The sequence below is a fragment of the Amblyomma mixtum genome, chromosome 4 (assembly GCF_055824585.1).
Source record: "Amblyomma mixtum isolate Tamu chromosome 4, ASM5582458v1, whole genome shotgun sequence".
Lineage (NCBI taxonomy): Eukaryota > Metazoa > Arthropoda > Arachnida > Ixodida > Ixodidae > Amblyomma > Amblyomma mixtum.
In genome coordinates, this window is record NC_143015.1 from 136,193,834 (window position 1) to 136,204,616 (window position 10,783).

Below are 10,783 nucleotides of genomic sequence, written 5' to 3' on the forward strand. Positions count from 1 at the left end.
TGCGAAGAGAGTATATTTTATGCGTTCCTTTTCAATAAACCTTCAGTTGCTAGTCAGCACCTGTCTCATCTTCTCTCTTGTCCCTGTTGCTGCGCTGTTTTCTTCAAGTATCGTTATTTGGTCATGCACCGTTGCACTGGAAAACTACAAATTTAAAGTACTGTAAAAGTTTGCCTGCCCAATTTAGCACGTCTAAAATATGCTTGTCTTCTGGTGGCCTCCAGCTGCTCACGATGATGGTCTCTTCAAATTCATGATGTCACAAGCGAAGCTACATCCCTGCAAAAACAAAAAGGAACCAAAAATTTCCTAATATAAGCATCTTGGTGGGCACACGTCTAATAACAAATCTTTTACACTCCTCAAAGAACACAGACATTGGACAGCTCTGTACAAAGAACTTATGTCCAGTCACTTGGCTCAAACCAAAATAGTGAAGAAAAAAAACCGCCCCTCCCTGGCACCGTGAGCATATTTTAACAGCCTGAGCAACAAATTGTTCTGAAAGTGGCTAAAAAATGCATTCATTACAAAAAAGACATCGACTATTCATGCCACCTAAAATTCCTCAAAAGCAAGCAAATAATATACAAACAAAAATTCCCATTCCCGCACCTCACAGCAATGTCCAGTGCTGCTGTCTCGCTTGAATCCTGCCTTACAAACGGACCTACTGGTGCCAGCCATGGGGACGGCCATTCAATTGCTTAAAACCACAAGGGCGTTTGTAGAAGAAGGCGCGGCTGGAGGTGGTTGCACATCACTCCCTTTGTCTTCCCTCAATTGTGCCATGGCAGGTGGCCGACAAAGTAAACCGAGCGAAGAGGGCAGGCCCAGCCTATAGTCTTTTTCAGCCTCACTGCTGTGCACAATTTGAAAGGCAAAGTTGCTAACGGCCGATTCTTGCGGGGCTGCATAAGCTAGATCACAAACTGATGATGGGTGCAGGGGTCAAGTGGATGCAGCTAGCACAGGAAAGGGCTAATTTGGGAAATATGGGAGAGGCTGTCGCCCTGCAGTGGGTATAGTCTGGCTCATGGTGATGAAGGGTGATTGAATACCAATGAATATTTCACTTTTCGTACCCTTGGCGCAAATCGCTGCACAGTCCCATAAATGTTGGTTATAAGAGTATACATCTGATTGGGAATGAGAGGGCAAAAACTAAACTACTGGCATGATGCAGCAGCGTCAGTTTCGTGTGAAAGAATAAATTCTGGCTCCTTGCTTAAAATGCCGCTGGATTCATGCTATCTTCCAGTAGAATGCATGAGAACTGGTGTAATGCCCTCGCACAAAGTGCAGACGTTAAGGAACATGCACACGTTCTTCCAGAGAACGCAAAATTCCAAAGTAGTCGTAATGACCATCGGTCATCACTGCTGGGTCAGCATGCCTCTGCGTCTTTAGTAATTTTCTAGCATCCGTGGGTAACTCTGGATGGTATGGCTTCTGAACTTTAAGCAGGGAATGCAGGTGAGAAGCAGGCTATTAATTGCTCACACGCGCAAGTCGTGCTCTAGACATTGAGTAGCGGCACCAGACTCAAGTGTCATCCTATCTTCATAAATCGGCAATTTCCTCGCTGGCGTCCCAGAACCCTCCTCGCAGCGCCGCCCCTCCTCCTCCGCTATCCTCCTCGTCCTCTTTTCTTCTTTCACAGCTGTTGCGCTCTACGGTCTATTCCTCCGGCGAGTCTGCCTCCGCACACCGCGAATCTGCGCGTCTTCTGGACCGCGCTGTCTGTGTTTTTTAATATTTTTCATGCTTTATAGTTTAATTTCTTTATTATTTTGTTTCTTTTCATATTTGCATTTTTTTATTTGTTTTATTTCACTCACGAAACCCGTGCGTTCACTAGATCTGCCTTTATTCTTGCTCAAACCGTGTTCGTGACGGAATGGCAGCGACTACCCTTGAAGTGCCAAACGCCCTGGTTGGATTCCCAGTCTCAATAAAGTTTTTTTTTTCTTTGCCGGAACTCGAACACACTTGCTAGCATTCCCTGCTCACGACAGTATGAGGCATTAAAGGATCTCGCCTTAATAAAGCGATTCTGCTCGTGTTTTCTTTCACAGCTGTTCTGCTCCTGGCGAGCTTCTAGGACGGCCGGCTCGCGATTTTCGCGTTGCCCTTCGAGCTATTTGTGTGGCCGGCACGTTCCTCGCGCAAAGAAGGCGACTGCGCACATACTTAAAATGGCGTTAAAGGGCGATTCACACGACGGTCCGTTCGCCCGCGGCCCGCGCACTACCTGGTCTCCTTCCGTGATATTCTCTCGTATTACCGAGACAAACGAAGGGAATACGCACCCCCTGCTCCGTCCCTCACCATAGCGCAGGCTGCACATTGGCGACAACTACAAGCCCGGACTGCTCAATACCCAATACTGCTGCATGCCCGATACCCAGACCAATTCTCGTCATCATGCAAACTTTTGCGGCAAACCAGGCGCCCCTACGATTTACATCATTGGCAATAAACGTTTCCACCACCACCTACGTGCTCATGCGTCAGCACATTGAGAGGCGCGCTGACCAGGGCGCGGTCCAGAAGACGCGCAGATTCGCGGAGGCAGACTCGCCGGAGGAATAGGGGACCGCAGCTTCGCAGGGGGGCGCTGCGGACGCCACTGAAAAGCGCCCTCTCCGGCCGACTCCGCACTTTTGTCCGGGCAAACCGGTCTCCCTCCCATTGAGTAGCTGCGCGAGCAGCGCGCTTTCTCCTGAAAAAAAGCCAGTTCTGCACGTACTTTGCACGTGTTGGCTGGCCTGCAAATCTCTTTGTGCAGTCGCGAGCTTTCTCCCTCGTGCTTGAACGCTGACGAGCTTCAGAGGATTAGCAAAATGTACAGGCGCGCTAGAAAAAAATGCGGACAGCACGGCGCCCACGCGCTGCGCAGTCGGAATTTATCTTCAATGCGTTTTCATCTCGGTAGTAACAAAAAGACGCTAGAGTGGTACCACGGCCGCTAGATATATCATTATTGTATCACGGATGTCTTTAGCGTATTTGTGTTGCGAGCCAAGTATAAGCGTGACGAAAATAAATTCCAACAGCGGAGCGCCTAGGCACTGCGCTGTTCGCATTTCTTTCTGTCGTGGCAGTACGCTCTGAGATGTCGGTTAAAAGAAATAGTGGACAGTGAATTTTTTTTTTTTCGCTGCGCAAACTTGAAAAATGAACTGCTAGTGGATCAGGCCCACTACGTGAAGCAGATTGTTGACGAAAAAGCCGGTACCGTAACGGCGAAATGTGTATCGCAAGTAAATGACGAGGTCATTTAAGACATGGAATTCGAGGTAAATACCATTTTTTCTGGCGCGGCCATCTTCGCAAGATGCTTAATTTCGTTGGGTGGCTGAGCAGTTAGGTGCATGCAGGTTTGTTGGCCAAATAATAAGGATTTTGTTACGTGTTTCGCTGAAAAATAATGGAAATAATTTTTATTTTAACTTAAAATAAAGTGGCCTTAAGGCGACACGCGAGGCTGAGGAGAAAAACGAAAACTCTCACGAAATGCGCCTACCAGCTTCTTGCTATATACGGCAAAGAGAAAAAATGCTCTAGTTTGGTCAACCGCTACAACGGAGATAAGCGGTTGGTATATTTATTTTAATGCTGATTACAGCGCACGCGCATCCCCAAAACAATTTATTTGCAGAGCCATCGCTCATATGCAAACGCTCATTCATGTGCAAGCAAACATTGTGATTATTTTTGTTTTCAGAAATTTTTTACATGTAAAGGAACTTCGAAAATTGAGCCAGGCGTCACAAGTCAGAACATTGAGGCGATCACTGACCTCGCCTCACACGCGTCTGCATAATGCCGCTAGCTGTTGTCAGTCCCCAAAATAAAAAATGGCAACAGAAATGAGTTTCGTTAGCGCGAGCTTTACTAAACACTGCATGCTTAGTGAATTACAGCAAAAACTGCTCAGAAATAATATTACGCGTGCAACATGCCAAACGTGTTTAGCAACAGGAAAAAGCTTACTTCACCTTGCCCATAGCAGTTATCGAGGCCTGCCGTTTCTCGTTCTCATCCATTTCATACCCAACAATTCCGGACAAAAACATTTTTTAATAAGAAAAAGTGTATGAACGCATTTTTTTCATATACTGGAAGATTTCACTATAGCAATCTCCCATCGATAGGCTTGCATTTTTTTTTCGTATTAACGTTTTCCCTATCGTCAACTGCTCGATACGAGCGATGAAAATATTTAAGATTTTGCTGCATATAGAAAGGTGGACTATTACCTTCAATATTTCCGTTACTGTACGTTACAATTTTCCAATATTAAATTTTTTTTCCCCCAAGAATGTAGGACATCTCCAGGAAATCTGTAGAATTCCGCAGGCAGTCCTTGGCCGTCGATGTTCAGAGAACTATTGTGACAGCCCTAGACACAACAAGTTTCTCCACTCTTAGAACGTCGCGGAATTCACAGCGAGCGGCAACAACACTTTTGTGCGCCCGCGAGCAGGACGGCACGTGCTCACAATGAAAGAGAGAGTGGCAGCTGCGCGAGCAGCACGCACCTACCAGTCGACAGGCTGCTGGCTCAATGCGCTCCGCCCGCGACGTGCCCGGACGGAAACGCCAAAATGACCGGCAGGGGAGAAGTGGCGCTGGTGCAGTGGGAGCAAACTTCAGGTGCGCTTCCCTATAGACCGAAGAGCGCAACAGCAGTGAGAGAAAGAAAGAGGAGAAGGGAGAAAAACAGGAGGAGGAGGGGCGGCGCTGCGAGGAGGGTTCTGGGACGCCAGCGAGGAAATTGCCCATAAATCACCAACTCCTCTATGTCAGAATTCCGCGACACCTCTTACGTTGCACTTTCTATGTCAGAGATGCTGTTAGCGGAGCTAAAATCCGACAAGTGAGAACTGCGGCTTTCAACTGCGTCCTCGGTTGGCGCTGATAAAGAGGATAAAACAACATTATGCGATGAAAAGGCATCTTGATACTGTTCTTCTCCAGTTGTGCATAATCTGCTACCATGACCATTATCAAGACTGACAACTGCCAAACAGTTTTCTAGTTCGTCGTGAACAGCCTCAGCTGTTCTTCGGCGTCGTTGCCGAAAGGACACTTCGCTTAGCACTTCATTCTCTTCATGATACAACGAATGTAGCACTTTATCAAACTATCACGAAGGGCATGGGTACACTACTGGCTTTGTGCCAACAAGCAGCACAACAATGGAACATTGAAGTCTCGAAATCACTCACCATTGAGGTCATCCTCTGGGCAAGCCTTTGTTGTTTCAGCTGAATTCCAGTGAAACCACAACGAAACACAGCAGCGCGGGCACGGCAACCGCAAAAAAACTTGCCGCAACTGCCGCTGACACGCTGAACGCGGGTTCTCGGATGAGCGCGCGTCCCAGGATTGGCTCTCGGCGCGGCTGCGAGTAGCCTCTTTTGGATAGTTTGGATTTGGATATGTGGTAGTGATCTCCATGGCCATTAGACTGCGGGGCGTCAATGAAACCAGAACTAAATTTCTTCGGCAGTTTTAATTTTCTCTGCGTGTTTTATTGAAAAACAAAATAATTCCAGCTGTTTTAAAATGTTTTAGATAGAAATATATCTTTCTACCTTAGTGTTACAGAGCGCAAGCAAACTTGCACTGCTCACCATTTGCATACACACCACATGCAAACTTGCACTGGAAGTAATTAATAAATAAATAAATTAATACTGTCATGGTGAGGAGAAGTGATCTGGTACCGGCTTTTCTATTTGGGCTTCAGAAATAGCCTGAGAGGGCAGACAATTAGCCTATAGCATGAATGTTACGGCAATGCCATCGTATGTGGTTCAACATTTATTCATCATTTGACAATATTGCTGCAATGTGAAAATACCACTTCAGAGCAACGTTATCAGCATGTTGCTTGGTAACATTGCAGCAACATTATATAATGTTGAAGAATGTTAGCGCAACATAGTAGAACATTGGCAATGTTGTTAACGTTGCAGTAACATACTTTGCTACTACATGGCAAAACACTTGTCATGACAACCAGGCTGAAGAAGCGAGGAGAGATAGATGTGGTTATGAGATGAGATTTACAAACACTCGCGAGCTATTGTGGCTATTTCATTTACGAGACGTTCCGGTCAGCTGTTCAAAAAGAAAACCAAACGCGCTTTAGTTTGTGAATTTTTCCACGAGAAAAATGAAGCTATAAAATAAAAGCCATGTTTTTGGGGCTTAAGGGCCCAATGGGGGTCAGGCTGCGAGAGACACCGAAGCAGAGGGCTCCGGATCATTTCTACCACCTGGGTTTGTTCACCGAGCAATATGATACTACAAAGTACTACATGGCTGCTATGCTTGCCGCCTGAACAGCAATGCGGCCGCCGAGGCTAACAGCAAACCTCTGTTCCCCGGCTCAGTAATCAAGCGCCTTGACCACTAAGCCACCGCGGCATGGAAGTACCGAAATATATTAGTCAATGAATAAAGCTTAGTTTTTTTCTCAGCGCGTATACTATAACCGCATAGCTCATCCGTGTCGCTGCTCCAATATCACAGTTGTGTACTTCACTCTGCAATAGTGAATGAATAGTCGGACACCAGCCGTTTCTGTACGGACCCAAGCCCGGCTCGGGTCCGCAGCTTTAAGCCCGAGCCCGGACCCGCAACTTCAGGCCCGGGCCCGGCCCAGGCCCGGCAAAACAAATCATGTCCCGGCCCGAATCCGTGCAGTGCACTATTCTGCATATCTTTCATGAAGACTTAAATTTTTTTTGCTGCCTCGACCGCTGGCTAACTTGCAATGAGAATAAGCCTAGAGCTCAGGCATTGGGTAACGTTTTTTTTTTTAGTCTAACAACGGTACTTTCATGATTTAGCTGCGCATTATGGAAACCCATAATCGTCTGCGCCGGGATAAGCGAACTCAAAGCCACCGGCGCCAGGCTGCCGCCGATGGGCAGCGGTAGCGCCTTCGAAGGACGCGCGCACCTTGCAACGCTCTCCTTGGTGTCGTGGCGCTTAACGCTGCAGGCAACAGATGGCGCCACTAGTCCCTTTGGCAAAATTCCGTCGGCTTCTGGTTTCTGAATCTCGGCGCATCCGGTCTCGGGTTGCATCATGCGCAGCTCAACCTAGGAAGTACCGTTGTCAAACTTCCTAAAAGACAAAAGTTACAATTCCGAAGCTCTGTGAGCAGTTTTACTGCAAACGAGACAGCGGTTGAGACGGGAAAATTTATAGGTTTTCCAGGTAAAGATGGACACTAAAACATGCACACACGCTGCGTGAATTTTGGACTTTCTGGCATGCGGTTACAGAAAACTCAACATTAATTCTACACCCACAAAAAGTTGGGGAATGTTTCGGTCTACCACGGCCACGCTACTAGAAGTACTATATGCTGTATAGAGCACAGTGGAGATCGAAATTTCAAGCAGCGCTCGGTCTATTCGCCGCGGCTTCATTCAAAATCCAGTTCCGCCCTGTTTCCGGAGGCGGCGCACCAATTTGCCCGAGGATTCGTGGTTAACCGGGAGGTGCGCTACCCCGAGCTCAGATCGGCCAAGGAGCGAGTGACAACCTACAAAGAATTTACTACCCACTTCAAGAAAGAAAGTCAGATCTTCCCAGAACCACATAAATCTCTGAGTAATACAGAACAAGTCAGTTGGCGGCAGCTCCAAACAGACACTTTCTTCAATCCGTACATGTACTCCATACGGTTCGCGCGCGGAGCAGTACAGCCCCATCTGTTCTCTCCGTGGGCACCAAAAGGCAGACACACCGCACACCCTATACTCATGTACTCAAGACAAGCCATCGCACAGTCTGCAGCTCTCTACCCAATCTCAGTGGGAGGCCGCGCTGCTCAGCTCTGACCCGGAGGTTCAACTTCGAGTCACAGAGCGAGCCGAAGAGGTGGCCGAACGACATCGTCGGTCGGCCACCTGGCGCCCGGCCTAGAAGAGGAGCCCACTGCGGGGAGGGAACGTCACCCCCATCCGCGCATAAGACCTGTTCGTTAAGAAAGTTTACCTCCTCCTCGTTTTGTTTTTAAATCGAAGTGTCGTCCAACATACCCAGGTAGTCCTCATTAACGGTCCGGCGGACGTCGCTGTAGGTCCAGAGTCACTGCATCATGCTGCATGCTACGCGCCTCTTCCCTGAGAAGGTGTTGAAATCCATTCAAGTGATTTCGTTCGCTTCTCTGCTTTTAATCCCACAGTAAACACACAGAGTAAACAGCATTCGCCAAGAAAGTATCCTTTCCCTCCCGAAACACATATTAATTCTCTCTCTGTAGTAGTGAATGGCAGCTATAAGCTATTTTCAGCGATCAACAATGCGGGTTGCAGTGCCAAAGAATCACATAATAAAAGAAAGTGCTCCAACAAAACAAAATGAAAAAAAAAATAAGACAAACAAAAAGAAGCTCCGCGGGCGACATTGACCGCAACCCCCGCCACTGTCGCGGCCACACCCAGGTTTTTTTTTTTCAAGGTTGCGTGCGCTGCTTTTGCTGTGCCACTGAACTCACGTTAGAGCGAACTCACTTCGTCGAGCTCTCGACACTCCGTTGACCCCGTCAACTCTCCCCTTTGTGTTCGAAACTTGTTTTGCCCCCGAAAGGGCGCAGCGGGGTTAGCGGAACCTCCTCCAATGCACACCCCTGAAGAAGCCGGGCGCCGGGCCGGGGGTGGCTTGTACCCATTTTTTACCGGTGGGTGTCCGGCGGTGGGTTTCGAACCAACCACCTCCCGCAGCCGAAGCGGACGCCCATACCACTAGGCCACGACTGCGGTGAATGGCCCAGGCACTTCCCATGGTTATTTAGCCGCAATGAAGCTGGGTTATTGCTAATGAGGCGTTGTGCGACAGCTGCGGGCTCGTTTCGCGCTGAACATCTCACAAAAGGCAGCATGCGTTAATTCATGGATACGTTCCTCCGTGTCGTGTAACCAAGACAGCTCCTGCGCACCCAAGGTACCCTCGCAGGTAGTTTTCTCCATCGCCGCTAGATGGAAGCACCTGTCCTAACAAAAACAACAATTTCGTTTGGTTTGCTTGCTCGCCCTGCTCTTGCCAGTGGACCAGTGGCCGACTGGTGCCTGTCACTTACCTCTTCTTTTTTGAACGTCACATTCTTATGTCTTAACGAGAATGTCAGTGATGCGTCAAGGACACTGCATGGTACATACTGGCTGTGTCCGCTTAAAGCGCACATATAAACACGCAGAAAACTTTTTATAACTACACTGCAGACCTCTTACTATTTGTAATAAGACCTAGCTGTGTTATGTTTTTTTTTGTTAAAGTGACCCCAAAAAATTAGCGCATAATGAACTGGCAGTTTTTTGTATTAAAGGTTCTAGAGAGTGCAGTTAAAATATGAGAGAGCTTCGGCTTTAGCATCATCAAATTCTATCTGCTTCTAAAGCACGCGGATGCGGCGTGCACCGCGAACGACTTTAAAGGGATACTGAACCAAACTTTTGGACCTGCTCTTTTATATGTAAACAAGAGCTTGACTGCTAAAATTGATAAATCCGCCAAGCATTTTGGCGAAAAAGGCAGATAACACGTTTTTTTTTCGCGATTTATTGCTGTATCGTTGCACCTGGCGGCCGCCTGTGGACGCTGCGACTAGACGTCATTACACCCGCGCGCTGACCGTTCCCGAAGAAGCACGACTGCCATCGCGTCGGCCGCTCGTCGTCTCTCTGTCGTCTGCTCACGGCGTACACAGATGTCAAGACGTTAATCGAAGCTGTCTACATGCCATAACCGTATGCATGCTTACGTACGCTAAATGCAGCTATTTTTTCCGGACCTTACGCCATTTCTAACATTCTCACTTTTAAAACAGGGGCGCGACGATGTTCAGACTGGTGTTGCCATCTGGTGGTAAGGAGGAGAACCATTGTTGTCAACAAACCGACGCCCCTCAAGCCTAAAGGGGGCAGAATCGTCAATCTAAATAAAAAATAAAGCAAATTTATTACTCGTACGTTTTCTTATCAGCGACAGGAGACGAAGCGAAAGACCAATGGCCCATTTATGGCCCCTGAAAACGCTGAAGAAGGCAGTTAGAACGAAGAATCCAGTCCGAAGCGAGGCTTCATGAAACGAAGGGCGGCGCCATATTCGTCGCAGCGGGAATGCAATGGGGATGCCATGACATCACGCTCTTCGCCTCGCGCCGGCCGGGAGGGCTTGGTACGCGCTCGTGAAACATCGAAAATAAAACCATCCGCTGAAAAATATGCGCAGTGACGACTAGATTTCGGTGTAATCACATTCCGAGAATCTATTTTCAGAGTTTTTGCTCAATTTTAAGATTTTGCTTCAGTATCCAACTCCGGCGATTTTTCAGCCCTTTAAAGTTAATGGCTGTTTTGTGTTCCTAAGAACCTCCTGTAATGTGTACGATACAAGGTTTTCAAAAGCAACCCTCAAATGATTTTTAAACAGCAAAAAACGCAAAACTTGAAACCGCAAAACCGAAACGATGGAGGTGCCTTCGTGCGGTATTGACTGTGACGTCACTGCCGTGTTCACCGCGCTGTGAAGTCCCCGAAGATATCGCAACTACAATGAGCCGCGCTGTAGACATGACTGAAAGCGCGAAGAACAGATTTTCCGAGACCAGCGAGTCTTTAGAAGACGACACATTCGACGATTTTGGACTGGACGAGACGCCTTTCAGGTATTATTTACCGCCGTGCGAGCCAGCCGAGTGACACCACAGGCCGCGCGTCACCTGCAGCATGGAGACGGTCTGAACTCGGAG

At 47.9% G+C, this 10,783-nt stretch overlaps 1 protein-coding gene and 1 long non-coding RNA gene across 2 annotated transcripts in view; one reads left to right on the forward strand and one right to left on the reverse strand.

Annotated features, from left to right (window-relative positions):
* The window catches only part of LOC149348342 (uncharacterized), a 358,890-nt gene that overhangs the window by 183,189 nt on the left and 164,918 nt on the right, over positions 1-10,783 (forward strand). The window lies entirely within an intron of this gene.
* Positions 232-5,383, reverse strand: LOC149348353 (uncharacterized). The gene is made up of 3 exons (XR_016292246.1): positions 5,238-5,383; positions 4,552-4,672; positions 232-279 (listed from the first exon to the last, which is right to left on the reverse strand). It is a non-coding gene; the product is annotated as an uncharacterized LOC149348353 (long non-coding RNA).